The sequence below is a fragment of the Coptis chinensis genome, chromosome 1 (genome assembly GCF_015680905.1).
Source record: "Coptis chinensis isolate HL-2020 chromosome 1, ASM1568090v1, whole genome shotgun sequence".
Taxonomy (NCBI): Eukaryota; Viridiplantae; Streptophyta; class Magnoliopsida; order Ranunculales; family Ranunculaceae; genus Coptis; species Coptis chinensis.
The window spans coordinates 85,197,066-85,214,442 of NC_141456.1; the positions used below are offsets into that span (position 1 = coordinate 85,197,066).

General features: G+C 38.1%; 1 long non-coding RNA gene across 1 annotated transcript; it reads right to left on the bottom strand.

Moving 5' to 3' along the window:
• Positions 1-3,147: 3,147 nt before the first annotated feature.
• Positions 3,148-4,025, bottom strand: LOC147525575 (uncharacterized). The gene is made up of 3 exons (XR_015198276.1): positions 4,000-4,025; positions 3,379-3,629; positions 3,148-3,297 (listed from the first exon to the last, which is right to left on the bottom strand). It is a non-coding gene; the product is annotated as an uncharacterized LOC147525575 (long non-coding RNA).
• Positions 4,026-17,377: the final 13,352 nt, after the last annotated feature.

The window sequence follows — 17,377 nt, forward strand, 5'->3', positions numbered from 1 at the left end:
TTGTTAGCAATACAGTTGCATCAAGTAATAAAACTACAAACTATAGCAACATAGATCCATCACAAAGGAGAAGATCGAGTGAGCGACACTCATCCATCGCGTGCTCAAGCTGCTCTAAAGGCGTGTGGTGTCTATCTCAAAGCCGCATGAACATGTGGTGAGGTGTTCAATGGAACCACGAGGGAACTTCTTTGGGGAGGGTTATCACTTTGTTAATCAGTGAAGGGCTCTTACATAGGTATTTTCTTTGACTAAATATGAGAAACTTCTCAAAATTTCCACACGGTGCACTTGTAATGTGACATTCAAGAAAAGGAACAATTATAGAGCCCTTTGTCGGTAACAGTTCAGAGTATGTCGATAAGTATTTTCCTTGAAGGAGTCTTACATAGGTATTTTCTTTGACTAAATATGAGAAACTTCTCAAAATTTCCACATGGTGCACTTGTAACGTGATATTCAAGAAAAGGAACAATTATAGAGCCCTTTTATATGTCCAGAAGTATTTTCTTTTAAGTACTCTTACATAGGTATTTTCTTTGACTAAATATGAGAAACTTCTCAAAATTTCCACACGGTGCACTTGCAACTTGTAACGTGATATTCAAGAAAAGGGGCGATTCACGATAGAGCCCCTTAAACCTTGATTTGAGTATGCCAAGAAGTAACACATCAAACGTCTAACACATTGAGACCGCTAATATTTTGTGAGATCTCCATTCATTGAAAAATGTACAAGAGAAATTCAGGACTTCACTGGAATCTAGCTTTTATACCACTCTTTACCAACAAAGTCATTTAAAACTTTAAATACTTGAATTCAGTTTACTAAAAAGCTTTTCCGCAAAACCCAAACACTACTCGGTTCTTACCATACCTCTATGCCTGTGGGATGAATGCCAGGCTTTCTTATCGGTGGCAATGGATTATGAAGTATACCAGGCATAAAAAATTGAATGCTACTTTTGCATCCAATCCTATTGTCACTCTTTTCTTGAGGAAATCATCATGAGTAGTACCTCCAAACAAGTCAGCTCTAGACAACAACATTGAGATCAATTATACACACTAATGAAAGGGGTGATGTCTTTCAAGTGAAGTAGCGGAACTAGGTATATCCGAGTACATTATCCAAATTCAGAACTGCAGTCCCACGTATCAATATAAGAGGGACCAACGCGGAGACTAGAGATGAAGCACATACAAAAATCCTGTTCATAGATGTGAGCGGATCACCTAATTGACCTAATCTATTATTTAGAATTAGTCATACAATTAGTAAAACGAACTGTCATCACTTTGAACAAAGACCAACTATTTAAAAATAGAGGGAGAATTCACTTACGTTGGAGGGGGTAACAATCTTTTGACATGTTAACTGTTAATATCCTGATGACATTGAAAGGGTCCTACGCATCGATTTTGACTGGTGGTCTATGTAATGTATATCGGATGGATTAGTTTCCTCTCGTTTTGAGAGGTGTATTCCGCAGGCGTCAAAATGCGTTGATCGGATATTGGTTTGTCGCTTAGGCAGGAACTCTTGTCATCATTTTGGTAAGGAAGAACCCCTGCTAAATTGCAGATGTATTTGGTGTTAAGACACACAGCCTGGTTGTGCAGGTCCCTTTCCTGGTAGGTCCGATTGGATGAATATCTCGTGCCGAGGTATGAAACTACTAGGGGATATCTCACTACTGTGGAAAAGGCTGCTATAGTTCGAGAACGCAGAGGTGATGAGCCGAGAAGCTCCACACAAGTAGCTTTTAATGCAGTATCAGTGGTACATCGAACCACTCATTCAATCTACTGTGAGTTGCGGAGTTGACCTTGTTCAGTCAAGTACCTGAGGGCAGTCGTCCTAGCTTAGAAGAGATGGCGTGCTCTCCGGCTTGGGTATGGAGAGCATATGTGGTAAAGGGGAAGCTGTGAGTCCTTATTCTGTAAGGCCCTTGGTCTTCTAGTGTAGTCTCTTCAGTCTTGGGCTAGTTGGTTGTCAGGTTTCCGTGTCCAGTTCTTCCAGTTCTAAGGAAGCCAGTGAGTGAGGGAGGTCTCTTTCAAGACTGCAAATCCGACTCAACTAAGCGTGTGTTTTCCTTGAGGGAAGAATAAGTTGGGCATTGGCTCTAAACATCTTTTTGGTGGGACAGCTGTTGGAAATGTGGATTTTAATAATGCCAAGTCAAAGAATTCAGGTTGTAACATGGATGCAGAAGATATTTCGCAAAGCCCAAGTCTCATGCATGATATCATAGTTTGCTGATTAGATCAGCATGAAGTCGGAAAGGGTGAAGGTTTCAAGTGTCTTCAACTTCTTATTGTGGAGCTTATAGAATTGCAGGGCCTGTATCAAGGGCTAAAGCTAGCTAAACAATACAACATAAGAAGAATGGAGGCAAGGACAGACTCTACAAATGTTATCTCCTTCACTAAAAACAGGAGCAACACCCTTTGGCAAGCAAGGAAGCTTACAGATGCATTGGAACTTATGGGTCAAATGGAAATGTTTTCTATAAGACATGTTTATAGAGAATGTAATAAATTAGTTGATGCTTTAGCAAGTAATGTACCCGATGTAAGATACATAGAAGTTATCCCTAGCTCATTTTTTGTGGATATAAAGAAAATAGTCTATGATGATGCTATGGGGAAAGTGTATGTCAGGATGTAATACAATTTTTACAATTATTAATGAAAAGGGGTAGGGGACCTCTCAAACAACCTCGCTTGCTTATAAAAAAAAAAAATAGTAACTGTAATCGTTTACCTTGATGTGGTGCCAACATGGTTTTTGAGAACTTCTATTCACTTGGATCCCTTTTAAAGCTATCAAAGCACTTCAAGTTAAAAATTTAAGCAATTAATGTCAATATAAGAAATAAAAAAGTCTACATATATAATTAAAAAAGTATACCAATAAATGCGTATGGAAATAGTTACGTACGTGTTGATAATGATTTCCATGTCACCGGTGCATTTACCATGTAACGAATCCAACCAATAAACATCCATACTAGACAAGTCGATGACAATCACAATCCAATGGAAGCTAAAACCAAACAAGTTATTAACTAGCATTTAATATGTACTTGTAACCAAATATGAGTTCAACAAAACCAATATAATATATGTCCATACCATGGGTTGTAAGGAGTGAAAACAATTTCATTCATGTTTGCTTCCCTCAGTCTATCAAGAACAAGTTTAGTTTTTTCTTTTGAATCCACAACACTAAAGACAGCCGGGTTGACAAACAAATATCCATCTCTAGAACAAACAAATTTCTCATACAAGCATCTGAAATGTGAAAACACAACTCATTTTATAAGCGCAGTAAACATTCAATAAAATAGTTAGTAACAACGTAAGTTTTATCACCTCATATATGCAACCATACAAGGAGACTCGACAGATTCAAGATTACAAACATCCTTCACGTCATTTGTCTCTATGTATGAAAACTCTATGTTATCTCCGAATAATTCTTGTCCATATGGAAACTTAAGTCGACCACTTTGAATAATTGTACCAATCATGGCACCAAAGGAAGTGCATAGATCGCTTCCTTTGCTGTGGCTAGCTGACTTAGTTTTTTCGCCTTTACTTTTACTCGGTTGCCCTATTTTATCCTGATTTAGAAACCGAAAAGTAAAAGATAAGCATAAAAAATTATAATGTCATGTCTAGCAAGGGTGGCCGCAACATGGCCTATGTGTACGTGGACTGGAAGTGGTCTGTAGGTATCTGGCAGTGGCTTGAAGTGTCCTGCAGTGGGCTGTGTTATGGCCTATAGTGGGCTGTGTTATGGCCTATGTGTACGTGGAGCGGAAGTGCCAGATGCACATCTACACAAATTGGAGGTGGAATGTTGAGTTGTGTAAGGATCATGAGGTGGATTAGAAGGAAGAAATGTATAAATAGAGGGAGCTAGACAGAGAAAGGGAGAGGTCCGATCCTAAAGGGGGATCCTTATAAATTTACAATCATCGATATTTTTACCTGGTTGGCTTTCACCACTAATTCCCGGGCCAAGCAACGTGTGATCCAATAAGCGTCTTCCACAAATTTCAACTTATCACCAACTGGTACAGGAAGAAGAGCTTGTTCTTTACCTTCCAAAATCTTCCCAACTGCTACATGTGAGTTGTATTGCCCTAAGGGAACATTGTGCAACTTAGTTTCCGGTCCAAGCTCCTCGTAGACTATACCCTTAGCAACAACATTGGATTTGAAATCCACAGCCAAACTGCAACTCCGGCCCTAAGATGAATTGTAAAGTCATAATGGGTTAATTGCAAATACAACATAAAACAGGGATTCAAGCACTAGTATTCACCTTTCCAAGATCCCATGTATGATTTCGTACTGGTGCATGACTTGTTACTTCAGCATTTTCCTTTTTAGAATTTTTTGGTGGTATCGGAGAATTAGCCTTTTTGGTCTTCAACAAATTTTAGGTGAGAATATTTAGAACTAAAAAAAAAAAAAAAAAAACTAGACACACAAAAAAATATTTTAAAAGTACTTCAAAATAAATTAAAACTTAATGAAATTACCTCAATGCATTTCAATACTAAGTGCTTTGGCCAAGCAACTTGTGATCCAAGAGCATCTTTCAAAATTACCCACCTCATGATTGATTTGGTATAAGAAGAGCAACATGATCTTTACCTTCCAAAATCTTATCAACTCGATACGCGTGCATTGTTTGGCCCTAAGGGAACATTGTGCAACTTAGTCTCGGGTCCAAGCTCCACGTAAACCTTACCCTTAGCAACAATATTGGACTTGGAACCCACGTACCAAACTGCAACTCAGTCCTAATTGTATCTGAGTTTTTAGTAATTAACAATATGAAAATAACGAAGTGGATTAGAAGAGGCGTGTGCTAATCAGATTGAACCTATCTATTATATTAAGTAAAATGTGATACTGCAAGGATTGTGACAACGATACCTTCCAAGAGGAAGCATAGGATTTGGAAGTGGGGAATGACTTGTTCCTTAGCATGTACCTTCCTAAAATCAGGTTCAGAGTTTGTTTCCGACATGCGACTCTTCTCTTCCTTGTTCTTTGGCTATATATGTTAGAGAATATTTACAAAATAAAACGAAATAGGAAACAAAAACACCCAATTCTAAAGTAGTGTAAACAATATTTAAAAGCTTACTTTACGCTTTGCTATGTGCACCACCTAAAGGGGGATATGGTCTCTATTGTCACTTTTGTGGCTATTGAAGCAATTTTTCCGGCGACGAGAGAAGTGAGACGATCATTAAATTTTGCTTCTAACTCCTTGTATTTATTCTTCAATTCTTTTTTTTTTTCCGTTCTTCCTTTCCCTTTTCTTCTGCCTTTTTTCTTTTTTGTTCTTCCTTTTTTCTTTTTTCCTCTTCCTCGCGAGCTTTTCGACTCAATGCACGCACATGTTTCTTAGATCCATGCTTTATTAGGCTTAAAGTACTGTGTGGGGTGACTCCATCTCTCCTACGCCTCTAACACGACCATCGTGTTCCGGAGTACCCAATGCCAGGGTGAGTACGTCTTTAGTACCCTCAACCTCTAAAGTTCCTTCCTTGACCTGCGTTTGATAATCATCCTACAAGATAATGAGAGTGTGGATGTAGACTTATCAGTCACCCAAAACCACAGAAGCAGAAAATAGTGCAAGATTTGAATTAATAAGAGGGTTGGTCACAACCATAATCTACACCTTGTTTATTGTTTCTAAGCAAGTATCTCGAGCAACCCATCAAAAGTTTCTCAAAAGTGTTGTCACCCTCTCAGTTGAACTTTGATTCGTACAGTGGACTTAATAATCACACATGTTTCTCAAAATAAAAAGGAGTTTTATGACACCCTACTGAAGTGATTTTGAACCCCTCCCCCCACCCCTGTATATCCATTCTAGTTGTGCACGTGCATGGGGGAAGCATGAAAAGGAGTGCAAGTGAGTAACTTATATTCTTAAAATTTTCCATGTACCATTCAAGAACTGCCCCTTAGTATGATAAGCTAAGCAACATGATCCAATATAGAAAGTAAAACAAGAGAAGTGATAAGAGCCCAAAACTGTAGTTTTAACCCTGTAACAGACATACTTTTAGACAAATTATGTGAGTAATAATTAAGAGTTAGCACTGATTACGTGTTTTTATGCATTTCAGGTTGCAAAGTCCATTATGTGCAGAAATGTGCCACTTTAGCGAGATAAAGGAGCAATGGTTGGTTGCTAAGGAGTTTTATGATTAAAGGCCAAGATTCAAGAAGACAAAGCCTTTCTAAAGCCCGGTCAAAGCTGAAAAGTCAAAGTCAACGCGGGCAGAAACAGCACTCAAAGTCCGCAGAACTTCCGAAGGCCGTATCGTTGGACTTAGACCTCGGAATGCGGCCTACTTTATGTCAAAACGACCGGCTCGGAAAGAGCTTTCCAATGGTCTAAGCCTTGACCCAATCAGAGGAGCAGAAGTGGACGAAAAGTCTGTGGAAGCCAACTGCAGTTGAAGAGGCCTTTTTGGACTGAAAGAATTGGGTTTTGGGCCTGATTCTCTGGCCCAAAACATGGCTCCAAGCCCATGCACGATTTTTGGATCTGAATGTATAAAAACAAAAGCTTAGCTCTTTGTTAATGGTAGCTAGTTAGACCTAAAATATTATAGATAATTCTAGATCTATTTTCATTAATTAAATTAAGCTTTAGTTCCATTTTCAATTCTTGTTTTAGATTAAGTCTTTGAATCATTGTTCTTGATTGATTAGATAAATAAAATAGTTGTTTTCTCAATTTCGAATTGTGTTATTTCAATTTATAGATCTGATTTTAATTCTTGTTGATTATCATTTCAGTAGTTTAAATAGATTGAACCATTGTTAGTTCATTTAGTTAAGTTAGAATTTTAATATGATGTGTAGTTATAATTCAATGGGAAATGATGGTTTGATGACTCAAGGCTAAAACCTCCATTAGAGGGGTTGATGAAGCCTTGATGAAAACTTAGTGGTATAGTGTAGAAACATTGTAGAATCTATTCCAATCTAGAAGGTCGTGATTCGCCATGAGAATGGGTGGGCGACCTCACATGCTAGTTAGTACTTCGGTAGAAATGCCATGAACACTAGGGATTAGAACTCGAATTTCTTGCCGTAAGAACGTAAGAATCGAGATACAAGAATCTATGTTAGGCTATTAAGTTGGATTCGAGGTGGATTCAATTCCCCTCTAATCATTTATCTAGATTCAAAACAATCATATTTCCATAGCATTAGTAGTTTAAAAGTCAAGTAATCAAATTCAGTAAGTATCGTAGTAATCACCTTCGTAAAGCTCTCATTGACTTAAGACCGACTAATTAGATTAGAAAACAATCCATGCTAGAGCACTAGGAGTGGAATGAATTTGTTACTCCACTCTATTTCGATAGAATTGAGAGTTGAAACTTTGATAAACTAGACACATAAATAGTTTTAGTTTACTTACGTTTTGAGTTTTATCGTTCATTTCGTAGGTAAACTATTCATTTTATCTTTTATCAAATGGCGCCGCTGCCATCTTAGTTGCACTTTAGCATTGTTTTCATAGTAGAATTAGTCATTTTTAAGTCCCATTAAACCCACCCACCCTTGTTTGATTCATACTGTGGTTATTCGTTTCAGCGTTGAAAAAAAAATTCCGGAAAAAATTACACGGAGCGCGATCGCGCCTATAAGGAGCGCGCCTGCGCCCTATAGTCTGGACCTTGAGTGCGACCCGCCCTCTTCCTGAGCGCAACCCGCCCTAACTTACTGGACTTCGAAAGACCAGCCCTCTTACTAAAGCGCGACCCAGCTCACGTCTTGGACTAGGAGCTGACCGCGCTCTCTCCAGAAGCTGCGCCACTAAGCAAAATTTTTGCGGATTTCTACTGAGTTTGTTTGAACCCGATTTTTTAAGTTTTTCGGTGTTCTAAATTTTTATTTACATCGAACACGCGTAAACAAGACGCTTATTCATAAGCGAAGCAAGGACGCTTTCAGGTATTCCTTTCTTCCATACCTCGATCTCGGTTAGAGGTTCATACTAATATATCAAGATTGTTTGGGTTGTTTTCGTGTTTAGACTTAGACTTGCATGAGATTAAGGTCAGTGGGAGAAAAACACCGAGCGTAATTAACCGTCAACAAACAAACATATCGAGTATACCAATCATAACACCTCTAACTACTATTCCACCAACCATACGACATAATGGGTGAAGAAAAGAGACTCCTCTCCGACTTCTACAAAGCTTTGGCGATAGCCCCAAATCTTGCATCATTCTAGCGAGACCGATTGGGGATTTTCGAATCCCCAAACATATTTAATTTGTTACCCCGTTTTCCATGGTTTAGGCCATGAAAAACCTTACCAACACATGCGTAGGATTGAACAAGTCCTTACAACATTCCATCATCCTACGGTTGGTGCGGAACAAATTAAACTGAGGGTATTTCCCTTCATCTTAGCCGATAAGGCAGCGTCTTGGTTAACTGCCCAAGCGCCTAACTCTGTGGACTCGTGGGTTAAACTTGTTTAGCTATTTATGGAACATTTTTACCCACCCCTAAAGACGGATGAAATGCTTTCCAAGATTCATTTCTTAAATGTAACCCTCATGAATCATTTTCTGAGGCTTGGAATCGTTTCACCGATCTGCTAATAGAGTGTCCACACCATAACCTAGCAAAAGACACGTTAGTTCGTGCCTTTTTCAAAGGGCTTCAACATCACCATAAAGAAGTCCTTGACATAATGAATGGGGGTAGTTTCCTAAGTAAAAGGAGCCTCGGAGGCTTATAAATTTTTTAGAAGAACAAACTAAACGCTAATAACAATTGGGGGAGTGATGATATCCCCGCTCTGCTAGTTCTTCTTCAACAGCGGTTAAGGCATTTGGTATGTTTGAGATGAAACCCAACCCGAACTTAAAAATTTAATCGAATCTCTAACTAAAAAGTAGAGGCTATTTCTATTCAACAAAAGCCTATTCCCGTCATGAATGTCAACTCCAACCCATGTAATTTATGTTTGAGTCCCACGAGCACCCTCGACTCTATTGTCCTCTCGCCTATGAACAACAACAATCGAGCAAGATAATGTTTGCTCCATTAATAACTATCCTATTCCTAATGCCCCATGGAGACAACATCCCAACTTTAGTTGGCAAACAATCAACAAGTTACAACTCGGGGTTTAATAACCAAAATGTTAGGCAAACAAACAACTATAATCAAGCTCCACCTAGGCAAGGGCGGGGACAAGGTCGGAAAATTATAATAATTATAACAACCAAGCGCAACCATGACAAGGTGTAGACAAGGTCGAGAATAATTATAATAATTATAATACCAATAGAGGTATCGTTCGGTTAACAATAGTAACTATCAAAACCCCCATAAATAATCAACGTGGAGATAGTTCGGTCGCACCACACCGTGACTACTACACCTACACAATCCGGACCGTATCGACGCCTTTATACAAGGTTACCCAACAACTTTTCCAATCAATGACTCAATCAAACCAACAGATATTACAATCCATAAATCGGGGCATCTGGGGCTTAGCCCAAGAGAAAGCCCAACCAAAAGGCGTGTTTTCGGGACAAGCAATACCAAACCCTAAAACAACAAACCACGGCCTTTGAGGTAAGCGGTAATACTAGTACGGAAAGCGAATATATAGTAGGTGAGCGAATGCCATCACCACCACTCTCGGCTCGGAATGGTGGTTGATAACAAAGTAACTATGCCTATAGTTACCCCATGATACTCCTACACCGGATATCGAACTAGATACCGACATAGCCCGAAGAACCTACCCACTTTGTAGAGGTACCCGGTTAAACCACAACCTAAGAAACGAGAAAGCCAAGGTTACCACATCAAGTCGAGCCATACGCTAAATATAGAAGCGAAACCACCATTCCTCAAAATTAGCCATGCTAACCAGGCTTAAGAGCCCAAAACTGTAGTTTTAACCCGTAAACGGACATACTTTTAGACCAATTATGTGAGTAATAATTAAGAGTTAGCGATCGACGTGTTTTATGCATTTCGGGGTTGCAAAGTCCATTTAATGCGAGAAATGTGCCACTTTAGCGAGAGATAAAGGAGCAATGGTTGGTTGCTAAGGAGTTCTATGATTAAAGGCCAAGATTCAAGAAGACAAAGCCTTTTCTAAAGCCCGGTCAAAGCTGAAAAGTCAAAGTCAACGCGGGGCGAAACAAAGACTCAAAGTCAGCGTGAGAACTTCCGAAGGCGTATCTTTGGACTCAGACCTCGGAATGGGGCCTACTTTATGTCAAAACGACCAGCTCGGAAAGAGCTTTCCAATGGTCCAAGCCTTGACCCAATAAAAGGAGCAAAAGTGGACAAAAAGTCTGTAGAACCCAACTGCAGCTGAAGAGGCCTTTTTAGACTGAAAGAATTGGGTTTTGGGCCTGATTCTCTGGCCCAAAACATGGCTCCAAGCCCATGCACGATTTTTGGATCTGAATGTATAAAAACAAAAGCTTAGCTCTTTGTTAATGGTAGCTAGTTAGACCTAAAATATTATAGATAATTCTAGATCTATTTTCATTAATTAAATTAAGCTTTAGTTCCATTTTCAATTCTTGTTTTAGATTAAGTCTTTGAATCATTGTTCTTGATTGATTAGATAAATAAAATAGTTGTTTTCTCAATTTCGAATTGTGTTATTTCAATTTATAGATCTAATTTTAATTCTTGTTGATTATCATTCCGTAGTTTAAATAGATTGAACCATTGTTAGTTCATTTAGTTAAGTTAGAATTTTAATATGATGTGTAGTTATAATTCAATGGGAAATGATGGTTTGATGACTCAAGGCTAAAACTTCCATTAGAGGGGTTGATGAAGCCTTGATGAAAACTTAGTGGTATAGTGTAGAAACATTGTAGAATCTTTTCCAATCTAGAAGGTCGTGATTCGCCATGAGAATGGGTGGACGACCTCACATGCTAGTTAGTACTCGGTAGAAATGCCATGAACACTAGGGATTAGAACTCGAATTTCTTGCCGCAAGAACGTAAGAATCGAGATACAAGAATCTATGTTAGGCTATTAAGTTGGATTCGAGGTGGATTCAATTCCCCTCTAATCATTTATCTAGATTCAAAACAATCATATTTCCATAGCATTAGTAGTTTAAAAGTCAAGTAATCAAATTCAGTAAGTATCGTAGTAATCACCTTCGTAAAGCTCTCATTGACTTAAGACCGACTAATTAGATTAGAAAACAATCCATGCTAGAGTACTAGGAGTGGAACGAATTTGTTACTCCACTCTGTTTCGATAGAATTGAGAGTTGAAATTTTGATAAAATAGACACGTAAATAGTTTTAGTTTACTTACGTTTTGAGTTTTATCGTTCATTTCGTAGGTAAACTATTCATTTTACATGTATCAAGAAGCAAATCATCACCTTGGTCAATGTGGCACCTTTCTACTGCCTCTATATTGTAACCTTATTATTACTATTAATATAACATTCACACTATACTAGGAAGTATACTAGACCAAACGCGTACTATTCTCTGCAAACTTCCTTGGTAGCATCATTTGCATAGTTACCATCTTTGCCTTGGAGGGAAAGTTGCCACCCATAAGACCTGTCTTTCCAATAAATGATCGCCCTCCTCTTGTCTGTTTTGAAGTATATAGCACATCAAATAATAACAAATTAGAGGAATGCAATATTACATAAATAATAACAAATTAAAGGAATGCTATATTACATATCAAATAACAAATTAGAGGAATGCTATATACATTTACTTTACCTTTTTCTCCACGTGATTAGCAATACTCATCCCTACATTCGGTGGTTAAACTTCTTTTGCTTTTAGCGTAGATTGCACTTAGCTAAGATTCTTACAAATTAAAAATAAAAATAAATACATGTTATGTACTAGAGAGTGTTTAAACCATTTCTTGAAATAATACTTTAGTTGGAAGTAGTTTTGAATGAAAAACATTCTATAGGCCCTTAAAGTGATTAACTCAAGAAGATAACTCAGACGTCTATAGGAACAATTCTTGATATGGGATTGTAAAATGGCGATTGGGTTATACACTCGGAAAACCTCAATATCCAGCAGACATCGAAAAAACCTCAAGGTAATAGCATAGTGAGATACGTGAATGCGGTATATAGCAAATAAAGAGAACAAGCATAATGACCCTAACGTGAATGCGGACAAAAAAATAAAATAAAAATAAAAAAAGATAGCTTTCTTGTTCTCTCTCGTCCCCTAGTAGCTAGTTTTGAGTTCCCTTCCTCTAGTAGCTAGGCTGCTTCTAGTAGCTAGATTGTTTTGGCTTGGAGTGGGGTGGGACGATGTGATACTCAAGTATTCCCCTGTCGGGTACTCTTTCCCGATCGAGCAGGGGCGGGACCAAAGAATGACAAATATGAAGATAGAGGGAGGAAGAGTACCGGCCAAGAAGGTATGCGCTTGGGGGTCCATCCAGCTCGACTGCTACTTAGGCGAATGGGGGCCCGAGTCAGCCTATGGAGACCGATCTTTGGGTAGCTCCTTATATTAGGGATACTCGAGCTTCATTAGTTCACAACATGGAGGCCACGTAGGCAAAGGCATCGGGGTGCCTATTGTCAAGTCGGGAAAGCTGGAATATCCTGAACTATTTGAAGTGGGTAGAGAGCCCCTTAATCTGGGTCAAGGTGGGTAGCCATTCGTTCGATCCTTGTACCTACCCCCCAAGTTTGTTGACAATGAGCCGGGAGTCATCGAAGGCAGTTAGACTCGAGATGCCGAGCTCCCGAGCCATGTTAAGCCCGAAGACTTTGTAATTACTCGATCGTGTGTGCGTAGAAGTAAGGCCTAAGCTTCTTAGCTGAGAACACTAATGCGAGGGATCTCTTTTCGATCTAGGAGTACCTCGTCTCTGCGTCGAGCAGAGTTCGGCTGACGAAGTACACCTGATGTTGTTCTCTTGGGTAGTAATTCAATGTATTGTCAGAAACCATATAAAACAGCATAAAACATTATCAGCATTGAGGATCACTACCATTTGGAGGAGGAAACTTGTCTTGATGCTTTAGCTAAGGCAGGAGCATCTCTACAACCGAATGAAGCTACCTGGACAAATGGCAGACCTACATGGTTGGTTGCAGAAGTAGGAAGCACCTTTTGATAGGCTTTTTAGATTTGATTAATTGTATCCTACCCTATAGATATAAATAGTAGTAGATGCAGTTTAGCTTGAATCCTAGCAGGGTGCATTGACCCTGCTAATCTCTTGTACTCAATGTACATTTCACTTTCATTTTTAACAGAATTTATACTTACAAAGCATAAAAAAAAAGGGTTAACTCCCCCTAGTGTCTAAGAGTCTATCTCTAGAGATGATCATAATTAACCTTGACCTGTATCAAATTTCAAGCACTTATGAAACCCACTGCTAGTCGACCATTTCATTTTGGCCTCATATTTTCATGCACTAGTAGTAACCCCTATTCAAGTATTCAACTAAAAAAATTCCAGCTGCAAACAAACACAGAAAATATCAGACTGCTGATGTTATTGGTCTCCATCCATGCAAAAACAAGAAAAAAAGGTGGCAAATATTGTTGGGTATTTCGTTTTAGTCCTCCACTTACACAAGTTTCAATACTCCCTATTTTAACTTTTTGAAAATCAGTCGACCGTTGAAGCTAGCTGCGTAAAAAAAGAGTTGAGTCATGGTGGCAACACTCGAGGAAGAGACAACGACTTTTAGAACAAACACACGAAAAGTTCTAAACAAATCAAACCAACAGCCATAAAGGGACATCAATCTCAATCTACCAAAACATCTAATGATGCTTCGGCCTACGGGTATACTTCCTAGTATAGTGTGAATACAAACTCCCACAGAATTCTAATAATCTAGACATAGATTTAGTTATTATAAATTTAGGCGAATATCATTTTGTCACATTCAGCGACACAATTTCAGTTAAGATGCCTTTGAACTTCGGTAAGCATGATTAAACAATGGCAGACTTGGCGTGAATACAAAGGGCGCAGCAGCAGAGAAACTCGACAAGGAATACAAAGGGCAGCAAAGCAGAATGAAGACGAACCGAAACCAAATGACAAATCTAAAGTAGAAGCATAGAGATAAAGCAAGACTTTTCTTCATTGCGATATGGAATAATATGAGGTTTAAACACTTAGTCATGCCAACTGATAACTCGGAAGGGGAGACTACAACAGCTAAGGATGACATGCAACCAAGAACAGATGATGTAAGGGAATCTCAACCATACTAGAATCTTACAAGATAAATTCTCGCAAGCTCTCTTGTATAATCAACCATACTGGAATCTCAAAAAAAAGGAAACCACAAATCAACAAAATCCACTCAAACTAAACTTGGCCATACGCCCACAAGTCCAACCTCCCCCTGCACGACCTCTTTGCTTGGAATCCACCGAAGACATGGATACTAGCCTCTTTAGGACTTTCAAGAAACTAAGACGGTAAAACAATAGCTTGCATGCATGTACAAACAAAAGCAAAATAAAATTAAGAGAAATACGTACCAGAAATTTAGGTGTAAGTCTACTTTTTACAAAAGTATCCCAATCTTCTTGACTGATTACTTTTCTATACAAGTTTGGTATTTTCTTGAGTCTCTTCGGTTTATTCTTAAAAGGTAAGATGTACCGTCTAGTAAGATGATAATGATAATAATGATAGTCTACCTACGAAATGAATGATGAATTCACAAAGTAAGTAAACTAACAACTAAACTTTTACTAACAATTATCAAAGCTTCCACTCTCGATCAATAGTACGATATAGTGGAGTAGATAAGTTCGTTCCACTCCTAGTGCTCTAGCATGGATGTTTTCTAATCTAACTAGTCGTTTTTAAGTCTATGAGAGTTTTACGAAGGGAATTATACTACGATGCAACTACCCACAAGATGCACTAGTCGATGATCTAAATAATTATGGGAATGCTACGTTGATTCTATGATAAGGAGTTAGAGGGGGATTGATTCCACCTTAACTCAACTTAATCCACTAACGGCAGATAATCGTAAGTAATCCGAATTGAGCGCCCATTGAGAACAATTGGTTATTCCTAATCCCTAATTATACATGGCATTTCTACCAATTCATAACTAGCATGTGAACAATTAAACCCATTCTCATGGTGAACTAATCATTTCTAGAGTGGAATAGAAAATACGGCGACTTCTAACGATAATCGAATCAAGCTTTCATCAAGGCTTCACAACCCCTCTAATGGAGGTTTTAGCCTTGAATCATTCATAATCATTTCCATTTAGATTAAAACTAAACATAATATAAAGCATTGAAATTTACTTAATTAAACAATAATGAAATCTAATTTAATGACTAAATTGAAATAAGGACATGAATTGAAATTAGATCTAGAATTGGAAATGACAAAAATTGAAATGGATAGAAATACTACTTTATTGATCTAATCCAATGAAGAACAAGATTCAAGGTTTAATCTAATGAAATGAATTAGATATTGAAACTACACTTAATCAAAAACAATTAAATAAAACTAGATCTAGAAGCTATTTTAATGGCTACTTTCTATTCTAAGCTATCTACTATTATCTAACTACTGGCTCCCCTTAACAATGAGTTAAGCTTTTGTTCTTATACATTCAGATCCAAAAATCGTGCATGGGCTTGGAGCCATGTTTTGGGCCAGAGAATCAGGCCCAAAACCCAATTCTTTCAGTCCAAAAAGGCCTCTTCAGCTGCAGTTGGCTTCCACAGACTTTTCGTCCACTTCTGCTACTCTGATTGGATCAAGGCTTGGACCATTGCAAAGCTCTTTCCGAGACGGTCGTTTTGACATAAGGTAGGCCTAAATCCGAGGTCTGCGTCCAAAGATATGGCATTCGGAAGTTCTGCTGACTTTTGCTCCTTTATCTCGCTAAAGTGGCACATTTCGCACATAATGGACTTTGAAGCCCTGAAATGCATAAAAACACTTAATCGGTATTAACTCTTACTTATTATTCACATAATTGGTCTAACAAGTATGATTATTAAGGGGTTAAAACTACAGTTTTGGCTCTTATCAAACCACCCCAAACAAAGCATTTTGCTTGTCCTCAAGCAAAGATGATGAAATTAGAATAAGTGACCAAAAATGGAGTTCTACCTAATCTCGTTTATTTGAGTCGCGATTGCATTGACCATATGCAACAAGGCCTTAAACCACTAGGAATTCCCTAATTAGTGGACGCCGAGTTATAGCCTCGTGAGAGTTTTCCAGTGAAGGTACTCACAAACTTCATCTATACTACAACGACTAAGAAAATAAAACTATTGTTTCCTTATTCATGCTCAACTATCTATACATCTCTCTAGCAATTACATAAGAATAACCAATCAAAACCCTAAGTTAATATATGCATAATAATCAATCATCTACAATAAACATATATACAATGAGTAGTACTATCAAATGTTTAGCAGGTTTGTTTTCGAGAACTTCGGAATAAGCGTCCCTTAAGTAGGTTCTCACAATAATAGTCAAGAAACAACACTCTGATTTTTCCACTCAAGTTTAGCTACTCCGATTAATACGATTGGGCACACTTTACCTTACAATCTCAATGACAACAAGGAAGCGGGGGGTCGATCAAACACATGCCACTTACTATCACACTAACCTATTCCTAATTGGGCTAGAAGTCTTTATTAGGTGTTACTGGGGGATTAGGAGATGGTTTAAAAGGAAGGAAATGGATATTCAAAGGACAAGTCTGAGATAATAGAGTCTTCATATTATGTAACTAGAGAAAACCTTGTTATTTACTTTTGCTTCTACACTTTGTTTCCATCCTTAGCCATATTTTTCTTTTTTTCTTTTCTTTGGCTTTTGACTCGTTTTATTCTATTTTTTGGAGTTTTTATTTATTTCTATTTTTTTTTCTTTCTTGGATGGAAACTTCTTTTCTTTTTCTCAAGCAACTGCTAATTTTTGTTTACACGGGTTTTCTCTTCTTCTTTCTTCACTCATTCTATTCTCGGACTTATTCTAAATTGGGTAGGTTGCTTTTTATTTTTTTTTTAATTTTGTTTTATATTTTTGTAACAGGGTAAAGGAATTGTGGTGTATGGAAGGCTTTAAAGAAAAGGCTCGAGTGGCGACTAGCAGGAAATAATTCATAGGTTTGAATTTTACGGCTATATCGATCCAAAGAGGCCTAAATTCTCACTTAGGATATGGTTTAGTGATCAAGCAAGTGGGCGTGTGATTTCTCTATCCGGATTTTACTTCTCCCTTGTGTCATTTCTCAAATGTTTCAGCTCATATAAGGCTTTAGGCTA